Source organism: Mchenga conophoros, linkage group LG14, assembly GCF_057382185.1.
Source record: "Mchenga conophoros isolate Kocher_MC1m ecotype Shallow Benthic linkage group LG14, M_conophoros_male_GT1.1, whole genome shotgun sequence".
Lineage (NCBI taxonomy): Eukaryota > Metazoa > Chordata > Actinopteri > Cichliformes > Cichlidae > Mchenga > Mchenga conophoros.
The window spans coordinates 25,667,073-25,679,550 of record NC_140539.1 but is presented as its reverse complement, the minus strand read 5'-3'; positions in this window follow the sequence as shown (position 1 = coordinate 25,679,550).

Genomic DNA, 12,478 nt, shown 5'->3' with positions numbered 1-12,478 from the left:
CCAGGAACAAAGATACAGGAAATCTTTCTCACAATTTATTGTGCATATTATGAACTATTATTAAATTTACAGGGGATATTTGTACACATATGTTCGTTACATTTACATATTTTGTGGTTGATCATGGGTCTGTGTGCATGTACTTTGATGTCTTACAGTCTAAACAAGACCAGTTAAAGTCTATGACATGGCAGCTGGATCAGGAAATAGCTGACTAGACATTTCAGTTTTATACACTTTCATTTAATCCTTAACCAGTAAAATAAAATCTGTGCTGATGACAAATAGTTAAACTAAGAGTGACCCTTAGGCCATGAAAGATGCTTTTATCCAATCCCAGTTTTATTTGTTTACCTCATGGAAAACCATTTACAGGCCAAAATACATTTTTCAACAGCGAGCCTGTAAAAACAGACAGAGACAAAGGCACATAACCTGATATATGAGAGGAGCAGGGTCAAATGATCAACCATGCCCAAAGTGAGTTCAAAGTATCAAATGTAGAGTGGTGGGTAGGAAAGCTAGCAGTAAGGGTGAATAATGGAGAGAGCTTTCTGTTAATTTTGTTGTCCCAGTGACTGGAAACAAAAGGAAACTGAGATGTTTCAAGCAAAGTGGGAGTGAAAGAGGGTAATGCTGCATTAGCGTAAAGCTTCTTGTGTGGCAATATAGTGGAGCTAATGCTGACTCACAAAGACTAAGGAGCTTAATTAAATATACAGGATGTACATTACTATGTTTTCAGGAGAGCCTCTATTGATCTGGGGATAGAACTAAGTGACATTATACTCAAATAGTTAAGGATCACTTTCATTTTTACAAATCTTATCAATGAATTTTGCATTAAAGAGTAAAAAATGTGTTGCTATTTCTGTGCATATTCACGTGACTTTATATTGTTTGATTAAATATCCTCTCTGGTATGACAGAAGAAAGGAACAGCCATCTGAATTCACAGACCTGTTGCAGCTTCACGTGTTTATTCTTAGATCATTTTAACTTCCTTCACTTTAAAGCCAGCCTTCCTTTAAGCCAACTTTCTTCCAATTTGCTCAAGTGGGAATTATCTAATGTCAGGAAAAAAGAAAAACAAAGTTAAGTAACACAATTTAAGGAATGCAAGTAAAAATGCATATATGTATCACTGAAGATGCAGTGTCGAGTATTTAGGAACAATTATCAATGCAGGACAATGCATTAGCATAGCAGAAAATCCAGCTTCATATTGTGCTCTGATGAAGTGCTTTGTCCCTGAAGAAGGTCAAACTATTGTAATATTCCCACAAATACAAAAGCATTGTTTAAAAATGAAATACTCCTATGAAGAGCTATGCCTTTTGCTTGCACGTGCACAGAGCTCTTTATTTGAAACTTTCGCTATGTTTGTCATCATGTTACAAATGTGATCACCCACCAGAGAAGCTCTGATTCACACAACTGGAATAAAGCAAGACCATTAAAGATGGCAGTGACAAACGGAGGGTAAAAGGGAGTAAAAAGAGAAGAGAAAACAAAGTGTCAAACTTTTCCCATTAATGATGCAAACTGGTGTAAAACTGCTTCCGAGTGTTTGATAAATGAGGTGTCGGATTTTTAAAAGCAATATGCACCGGTGAAAAATACCAAATTTATTATGTTTGAGACAAAGCATCAAATGTAAGAAGTAATTCATTTCTCTAGAGTCGGTACTGTACGGTGTGTAAACGAGCATGTCTAAACGTGCTTCATGGCTTTACAGCATAATCAGCAATAACAATGAAAGAGAGGGAAAGGAAGACTGAGTGAGCAGAGGAATAATGAGAGGGTAAAAATGGAACGGGCATGATGCAACAAGTTTATGTCCTTATTCACTCGCACGCCGTGTCTCGTTCTCACACACACTTGCCTTTAGCTGTACAAGAAAATTAATGCAATTAAGTACTTTTTATCATGTTTCAAAATGGGATTAACCAAATTCCAATTCCCTCTTGATTCGATCATCATATCCATGGTTTACCACGAATCAGCTTGCCAATGTCTCACAAATAATGAGGTACATTATGTGTTATATGAAAAGGTTTTAGAAGGAGTTGCAGTTACGGGCCATCCCTGTTAGACTGTGAGTTATCAGTATTCAGCACCAGGAGAGGTAGGGAGATGGATGAATCCCAGGAGGGAAGAGGGCTTAAAAGGCAGGTGAAGGGACGACACATAGAGAGGAGAGAGATGTGACAACGGGAAACATTAGTACAGAGAAAGGGACCAAAGGGTGAATGAATAAAAGCGAAGAGGAGGACGACAAGAGGGAGACAGTCCGAATACAAAGCACCAAACAGAGAGGGAAACTGGTAGTTATGAAAGGAGAAAGGAAGCAACAGTGTGTTACATCTGGAGAGGAGGGAGCGCCAAGAAGTGAAACAATTCATCCTTTCTTATTATTGAAGGCAATGAAAGAACAGGAAGGCAGCAATGCACCATGGGAGTTCTGAGGCATATAATTGGAGATGAAGAGAAGCGGGCCAAGAGGCAGGTTCAAATTGAGTAGCCCCCCAAAAAATAATTACAGACTGAGAATGAATAACTTTTCTAAAAGTATCTAGCTTTTGGAGTGTGAAACGGTAACTGTGAAGTTTGGCTTCAAAGGTTAGAAAAACTATTTTAATATGCCAATAAAAGCACAAACAGCTGAAGGTCTAACCTTTTAAACCAGTGTTTCCCAACCTTCTGGAGCCACGGCACATATTTCACATTAGAAAAATCAAACGGCACACATCCAAAAAAAAAGTCACAAAAAGCATATTGATAATTTTTCCCCGTGCACCAGGTATAGAGGAATTGTCCCTTGCCCCACAAGGGACATTGGAGGGAAAAAAACATGAAGATGAACTTTTGCGAAATCCCAAATTACCTTTGCGAGATCTCGCAAAATAGGCAGCATCATTTGGAGGCCGACAGCTCAAAGCTGACCAGGAGGTCGTGGTAGGATGTGCCGGGAATGCCAGCTCTAGTGTGCCTCAACCTCCCAGTCACCTGGTGGGTAACAGAAGTCTCCAAAAACCTCGGAGCACTTTTGCAAATATGTGATGTCTTGATAAACCAAGCAAATATTTGGACTTTACACAGCTACATTCTCGCCTGAAAATATCTGAAAAGTTTATTTTGTGACTCAGAAAGAGTAATATTAACACTAAGTAGCTGCCGCCATTGTTGGAAAGTGGAATTGGCTGGGCCGCGCTATGAATTCTGGGATAGAATGGGCCACGACTCCCGACTCATCCATCAAATTCGGGGAAATGAAGGACGCATTCGAAGCAGCCTTCGTCGCCTGGCTGTGACGTAATCGGCCTTCAAATGCGGCCTCCAAAGGATGCGGCCTAACTGTGAGATCTCGCAAAAGTTAATTTTCATTTATTTTTCTCGAATGTCCCGTGCGGGGATCTGTAGAATTGGCTGGGTTTGTCCCCAGTATATCGTTTTTGCTTTCTTCTGACTACTAATCATGCTAGGGCCTTCATCTGGGTCCTCTCGCAGCACGATTGTTATGTAATTTCTTCTTCATCTTCTTCTGTTTTCCTGGCAGTTGGCAACACATTTAATTAGAGCAGGTAGTTGTACTGCCCTCTAGTGGAAGATAATTTAATTGTTCTGCCGTTACTCACGCCGATCTCTTCAGTACTAATCATGTGGAACCAGATAAACTTCCACGGCACACCTGATCATGTCTCACGGCACACCACTGCGGCAGGTGTTTGGGAAACACTGCTTTAAACATGCAGTGCTGTGAAGTATTTGGCCCCTTGACAACTTTTACATATGTGACCCATTTAAATGTTTCAAATTGTCAAACAAATTTTAATTTTATATAAAAAAAATTAATTGCTTAATCACAAAGTGCAGTTTTTCAATAAACATTTCACTTATTTAGGGGAAAAAGTCTCCAAACTACCGGCCCAGTGGGGAAAATAAAACTGCCATATACGTGATTAGTAGCAGTGCCACCCTTGGCAGCAAGAACTGAACTAACAACTGAGTGTTTGCAATAACTGGCACTGAATCTTGCATATCACTGCGGAGGAATTTTGTCCCACTCTTCTTTGCAGAATTGCTTTAATTAGCTAGATCTGAGGGGTTTTTTAGTATGTTTGCAATCATGGCTAAGCATCTCAATAAGATTTACTTTCACTTTGCTTGGTTTTTTTCTTTGTTTTGTTTTGTTTTTTAGCCATTCAGAGGTAGACTTGCATAACCCAAGTATGCTTGGGCTTTGGGGCATGAAGTGATGACCAGACATTCTCCTTTTTCTGGTAGAGAGCAGAATAAATTTCCCACGTGTGGGACTAATAAAGGTTATCTTATCTTATCTTATCTTATCTTAATTCATTCATTTGGCAAATGTGGGATGATCCTTTGTCTTCTTTTTGGTCTGCAGTGGTTTTCTGGGCTGTAAGGACAGCAGTGGAGCTCTCCTAGATGCCATTTTTCTCATTGTTAATTCATGAATCTTAACTGAAGCAAGTGAGATCTACAGTTCTTTAGATGATGTTCTGGATTCTTTAGTGACATTAATGAGTTAATAAGCTCTTAAAGTACTTATGATGGCCCAGCCACTCCCAAGAAGGTTCAGTATTGTTGCAAGTTTTCTTAATTTGCTGTCTCAGACACTTAGAAACAGCTTTGTAATCCTTTCCAGACAGACAGATGTCAGTGACTTTTTTTTCTCAGCTGTTTGTTTAGATTGTGGCATGATGTGTTGCTTCTTGAGCTCTTTTAGCCTACTTCTTTTTGTCAGACAGGTTTTATTTATATGGTTTTGTTTCTATTCAGCAGGTCTGTCTGTAATCAGGTGTGGGTGTGGCTACTGACATTGAACTCAGCTTCCCAAACAATGGAAGCTGAGTTCCATTGTTTCACAGTAATTCATGATTTAATAAGAATTCCTTACTTACATAGGGACAGATAAGTTTAGATAACTTTTTTAAATAAATAAAATCATTATTTAAGAACTGCAGTTTGATTTACTTGGGTTATCTTTGTCTAATATTTAAATTTATTTGATGATCTCTTTAAAGTGCAAAAAGAAGAAGAAGAAATTAGGAAGGGCAAATATTTTTTCACAGCTTTGCAGCTGTATGAGATGATGATGTCGGAGACTTCAAGGCATTAGAGTTGGTGGACATTAGGGATGTTAAAGAAAGCAATTTTTAAAATCATGTACAAGGACATGAGTGGTCCTGAAAACTGTGATTTAATGGCTTTAAGTAGCAGATACTATAGATGTTAATTTGTCTCAATATGGAAAGCAAATCTGTGCTCCAGTGGTACTGAAGTTTCCTGAACAGCAGCTTACTTACAGATGAAGTTATGATTTTAAACTTGCTCTCCAGTCAGTCATTCTGTGATGCCCTTATTCATTTACTGCAACTATTGCTTTCCCCTTCCCTCACATTCTCCAGTCTTTTTTCCTTCCAGCGTATCTCACAAATTAAACCAAAGGAAAGTTATGCTACATTTTTCACTTCACATTAGATAGCCGTATGGTCTGGTGAGCACCATTTTTCCGTGCCTAATAAGGTAACAGAAAGGATTATGAGAGCGTGTCGGTCCAACTTCAAAATACGCCTTCATTTCATCCACTGGAACCTGGTGATTTTTTGCTAATTATTAATAATAGATCTGCAGATATACAGATTATTTGATTTCACAATCATACAATCCAACAGTGACCCAGATAAAAACTGTGGCCTGAGCAGCTGTGGGTTTGGGGGAGGGTTCAGGGGATGCTTGTTTTTTTGGTGTCTCTGACTGTCATTCTGGTTTTAAAAATTATTCACAACCAGGTTCATAAGAAGCTGCGTGCCTTATGTTTGGCTGTCTACGTGAATACAGTCAGGCCAAGGTCACATCAAGGAACACAGTGGTGGGATGGGCTGGGGAACAGGAAATAGCAGAGAGATTATACACACAGCAAAGCACTATTTTTCTCCTCCCTGGTGGGTTTTTAAAAATACTAACATAATGTACAAAGATTGTGTTTAATGTGCCTTTTGATGTACTCTACTGTGTGAGTTCAAGGGACGAAAAAAAATAGAAACAAATGTAGGAAACCAGAGGAAATGAAACATGTTCTGTGATAGCTGTCTTTTATATACATGGCAATAAATGCTTCCTGTTTCCTGTTGGTGCCAAATAATTAAAGCTAAAACAGGAACAAAAACAAACGAGGAGGAGGTGCATGAGTCCCAAAATCTGATGTGGCATGACACGCTAGAAAAGAGTTAACTGATAAAATTCACTTTTTTCTTTCTTCATTTTCAAAGTGTTACATGAGAAAGTAAAGACCGCTCTCCCATCTGGCCGTTAATCATATGATTATGCAGACTGATCTCATTTATGTTTTTTCATTGACGATGAAAAAACTAGTCACTACTAATGACTTGTTTACAGTAGACGCAATGGAATGTGCAGTAACAGAAGGCTGCTAGGTTGTTTGTTCACTTGTTTGCGAGTAAGAAATGAGCTTAGATTTCAGTTATTGGAGATAAAGTATCGGAATTTCAGGAGCGGGACCACACATCCAAACACGCTCCTTCCGGTTCTCATCTATATATGTCCCCCCAGCTCTACAAGCTGTTCATTCTCGTTGATGTGCCCCACCCACCTTTCCCTTTCAATTCTTTAACTCCTTCACTTCTGTTTAGTACATGAGCGGTTTGGGGACCCTTCAAGGCTTTCCCCAAACCGCAGCTCAACTCATGTCCAAGCCATTCACCTTTACCTACTAAAACGCTGTCAAACCTAAAATGAGGGTGGATGGGTCCAGCCAGTGAATATAGACCTAGACCTCCTTGGCAACCACGGGTCACAAGGGGAAAATGGACACTTTAAGACCAGCTTGTGAGTAGTTGCTGGAAGTTGCTGTGAAATTGGAGTTTCTTTGTGATTCTGTGAATTGACTGCAAATACGGTGCTGTACCGCAACCCCCCCTTTGTGATTGACTTGAATGCTACCAGACTGCTACGATTGTCCCTAGTATACTTGCAGGACACCAAAACATGTGCCAACTACTGACTGAGCAATAGTGAAACTGTGAAAAGTATAACACAAATTGAAAATGCCTTCAAAATCTAAGTTGCACATTTTGAAACATGTGGATTGCAGCATGTTTCCTTTTTGAATCTCACTTTTTCCAATTTCACTTCTGCTTATAGTGAGCGTTTGCAGACAAGTCAACTATAGGCAAGTGCAGCAATACGCTAGCAACCAAAGTAATCACAAAGAGGTTTTTTGCCAAGGCACCCTTTTTGCGACTGATTTCACCTAGCGACAGCCAGCAACCAGTCAGGGAATACAGATTTTTCCCAAGTGACCTGTGGTTGCCAGGGGTCTCTATGCCTTTTTGACCAAGGCTTTAGGGAAACAGCTTGTCTTGCTCTGCTCAAAGGTAGGTAATGCACTGCCTAGAATTCAGAGTAGTAGTGCACTCAATTCCTAAAATGTAAAAAGACATATAGGTTTTAAGGATTTGGGGGGGGGGAAAGATAGTCACATTTCTGCACTAAGCCATGCTCAGCATATGATGGCTTATGTCACCATTAGAGCACTGGACCACTCTAGTTTCATTTGTACATTCCCAGAATCAGAGTCAATCAATCTTTTCTTTCCACTCACAGCAAGAAAGTATATACTTGTACAACGTCAAACTCTGGTTTTTAGAAGACCTGTATGTAGCCCAGTGAGTAATGAAAAAGCATTTTATTGGATATTTTTGGGATTCAGAAAAGTGTCAGCTGCAGAACCAGAAGTAGATAAATGAAGCTGAACCTGATGAAACACAGTGAGCATTCTAATGCATGCATATATCTGCCATATCATGTGCCTTACAATAAACTGCCTTTGTGACTCTTCCTAAATCAGAGTGAATTAATTAAACCACCTGTGATTTAGCTGCCAAGTGTCGCTGTGCTGATAGCCTCAGTGAACAGGCTGCTTTATGAGCTCAACAAGAACCACACAGATGGACTACAGAAGAAAGAGTGAGGGGTAAAAGAAAAGAATAAGCTGTTGAGGAAACCCATTAATCAGAGTAATGGTTTAAGGGTAATACACACACACACACACAAAACATGAGCAGCATACTGATTTCCGCTCTGTCTTTACATTCAAGGCCTGTGAAAGGGCGATCCCGACCATCCTTTTCCCATTTCTGCCCTCGCAGACTGCATGCAGGGTGACACTGTGAAAGAGTTGACTTGAATCCATTCTGGCCTCTCACTCATGACTCCTCATTTCATCCTCTAGCAGTCCACAGTCCTGTCATAAAGCTGAAGTTTGGCCGACATAGCAGCTGTTGTAACAGATTTTTGTTTTCTCTCATTCTTCCTGTGGGCTCTGGTATCACTGTGAGATTTTTCTTTTGGGGTTAGGATTAGGGTTTGTCTGTCTCAGTGCAGCTCTTACTCTCCATCAGGTCCTCCCAAGTGCAGTTTCACATTTCCCCAAATAGCAGTGCAGCTCTACAAGGAGAAACGTCCGGCTAATTAACTCACAATAAGGGATATCATACAGTGTGCCAATACTACAGCATGCCTCTTGTGACCTTCAGTCTCTCTCATTTATTCCCGTCTTTGTGCGCTACACGTAATGCCGAGGGACATCCTGTCACCAAGTGAATAGTGGCTGTTCATCTCTGGGTACAGCTGTGCCCTCACTACCCTCTTTGTGTGACCCATATTCTGTCAACAAAAAGCTCTGCCTGTTGTTATGTACCCCCTTCTTCTTACATTATCTAACAGCTAAAATATTCAGTCAACTACATTCTATTCGGTATCGGCTAAAAGACACACTATATACGTAAAAGTTGATTTGATTGTTTTTTGTCTCATTGTATTGCCATATAAATTATGAAATGGGACAGATGTGCCCACTTTCTTGCTTTGATTTTAGAAATTAAGATAAAAAAAAAATGAAATGAGAAGGTGTCCAAACTTTTGACTCCTGACCTGGGAAATGCAGGGGTTGGATGCAAAATGTGTTGCACATCGTCTCTTTATAACTAGCTCCAGCCAGCTGTCATCTGTCTGTTACTGTCCCCGGCATAGATGGCTGTTGAGAAGTCCAGGGGACTTCCATCCATCGGTGGTACGCTCAACAGACTGGTGCAAGATACAGTAGGTTACAGGCTTACCAACAACTTGTGATTTGTGGCTAAGCTGGTAAAGCATAATCCCAATAGAAGTTTGTCTTGCTTGGAGAGTTGAGTTCCAGTTGGTGGTGTTGTATGGCAGACTGGTGTCCAGCAGGGGTGGGGAAGTCCATGTGTGTGCTGCACCTTGAGGGGCCCATATGTAGCCATGTGAATCCTCTGCAGGACAACTACTTATGAAGAGACTAGTATGTTGGCAGGGAAGGCTTTCTTAAAAGTTGCTAACCTTTTCACTGCACAAATGTAGCAAGCAAGCAAGACTCAAACCTTGTTAGTACCAACACCAGGATAGTGTTACCGAGGGAACAACATCCCATCATACTCCCTAAAAGGTTCCTATAATATTTGATTTGAGATATTTGCAGGTAATTTTTGGTCAATTTATGGGACAGAATAGATTATTTACTTAAAAGGTTACAAGACCTATGGTCCCCTCTTATAGCCTGAGTGCTACTGGCCAATCACATTTAAACTGGCTTTGATTTGTTGCTGTTAAACAGTCCACATGGAGACGAAAGAACAGATTGCGTCTGGTGAAATTCAATCTGAGAAAGATTTTGTTTTTTATGACGTCTATTTGCAAAAAGTAACTCGCACTCCAAACATTAAGTCTTGGCCTGGAAATGGTTTATTGTATTTACTAGGACATGATCCATAAACATTTTTTGGAAACAACATTTAATAGTTTATAATATCAAAAGACACCATAGCTTTACTGCAGATTAAACTAATGCAAAATCATGTAGTTGTCAAGACGTTGCTTTGAAATCAACACATAAGTGAGAAGTTTGATCTCACTCTAATTTACAGCTTAAAATGTTCAAGGTTTTTAGCCAGGCCTAAATTGCAGCTATGCTTTCAGCATCTTTGGACAGGCTTCGGTTACACGATATCAAAACACAACCAAACACATGCGTGTTACTGGCAGAGCAACAGAGAGCTGCAGAGATTCTGCAATGGACTTGAGCTGGTCGGATCGATACCTCCCTTCTTGCTGGAGGAGATGCGATTAGCTTAACATGCGGCAACTCTTCCACACTCTCTCTGTTCCACCAACACAAGAAAATATTCACAGACACTTACTGTAAGCAGACACAGCACATTTCTGTAAACAAACACCTGGTTGCTGACAGACACACACACACAACATCCCACTTACACCCTAGAGAAGATCAGGCATTTGAGCTGTGCTCCACGTAGCAGTCAGTGAAAGTCGTAGTGACTCAGCAGTCAGACAGCAGTGAGGGAGAGACAGCGACATCACTCAAGTGACGGTGGGGACATCGGACAACAGAGCAAAGTAATAAAACCATTCCGTTAAAGTAAAGGTGACAGTGATAATCTATGCTGTCTGTCTTTGTGATCATTGTCTATCAGCCTTGGAATTACCTGCCACAAATCCCTTTATGATGCCTGTTTTCTAAGATTTATTATTTACCTCTGGACCTAAATGAAAAACACGTGCGCTCCCTTTAATGTCATTGTGCATTTTGTTTTTCCTCTCTTCCTTTATTTAGCTCTCTTCCCCTTTCTCTATCTCCTATTCCTTTCACGATTGCCTTCATAATGAGGTCAGAGCATTAGTCCATTACTGGGTCACTTTTAACTGCTTTTCTAACCCCTTACTAGAGCAAACACACTGCTCTTTACACTGTATCTATAATTTAAAAATAGAAGGACTCTTTTTTTTTTCATTACACTTCTCAACATTTTTCTCCCCTGAGAGGAAAGTCATTAAATGACATTTATTGTGTTTTAATGCACACTTATGGCTGAGTGCTCAGAGTGCAACTCATCTGCTTTTTGTCCACATGGCAACTTGTCTGGAGGTTTCAGTCTTGTATTCACACAAACAATGCACACACACACACACACACACACACACACACACACACACACACACACACATTCAGCTTTATATATTGTTTTAAATGGAACCTAATTGAAAAAAACGACGACATGTTGAGGGGGTAGTAGTAAGTGAGATTCATGATGTGTTGAGGACATGAGGTCATATATCATACTTTGTGCAGCAGGCGACAGAAGTTGCCATTATTGGATCAGCACTGCTTCATTAAACCTTCACACGCCGTTGGACAGAGAGATGAAGGGAGGGGGAAGGAGAGCGAGAGAGACTTGAGAAGGAAAAGTGAGGACAAGGCAATAGAAGGCGGCTTATCACTGAGTGAAGGAAGGGAGAGAGGTAAAATAGTTTTATTAAAAGACAGAAGGGGGGCTAACGTGGAAAAGAAACAATGTAAAGAAACCTCAACCATCCAAAATGCTCTCTAATGATTTTCTTGTTTGTTTCAAGCAGATAATCTGCCTTTGCCTGACAGTTTCCTTTCAGTGCTGTCAACATTTCCCCAGAAATTGATGCGTTAGGTCAGCAGCCCACCAGATCTTACAAGTTCCACAGGTTGATTTCCCAACATTTTTCTATCAGTCTAATCACAATGTAATTTCCCTGACATCTCTCATTGTCATTCTGTTTGATTTAGTCAAGATTCAGAGCAAATGGCATCAACAGAAAGTTATGGAACCTAAAAACTGTCACAACTTTCAAAAGTGCACATTGAACTGAGCAGCACTTTTTTGGGGATGAATGGAGATCCGTTTGGATGCCATAAAAATAATTATCTAAAAGATAAGATTGAAAATTAGTATGACCACCTTGCGGTCTGACCAAGAGTTGCAAGTAACTGAAAAGAAACTAGCAAGGAACAACCATTCAACTAAGAGAACCATCCTTTATGATGTCTACATTACCTTATCTTTTAGTTGTGGGCATATCAAATATTTATATAGGTTATTAATAATAGCTCAGGCTTTGTTGAATAGAAAAAAGATTTGACATCTAAAATAGATTAGGCACTCCTTTACTTGATATAGGTATGGCCAAAGGAAGGGACAGCGTCAGAAGCAATCATTGCAGTCTATATATAGACTTGTTACTAATTTAAAAAAAAGAACTGTTCAGAAGCCTTAATTCACAAAGACAGGGTGCCATCTGGTGGGTGTTATTTGAATCGTACTTTTGAATCAACATAATGGTCCAGCATACGTGTTGGGTCTCTGAAAGAAAAAAACTCGACACCAAAAAGCTGAAAACCGAAGTTATACATTTTTATGAGTGTGTAATTAAAAAAAAAAAAAAAGAGGAAGAAGACGGCTGAGTGTGAACATGCACGTGGTCTGTCCTGTGGCTCCTGAGCACTGGAAATACAACTTGCTGACAGCAAAGATGGTGTAATCCCGCGGCAACTTGAGCTTTACTGTCTCATCAACATCTTCTG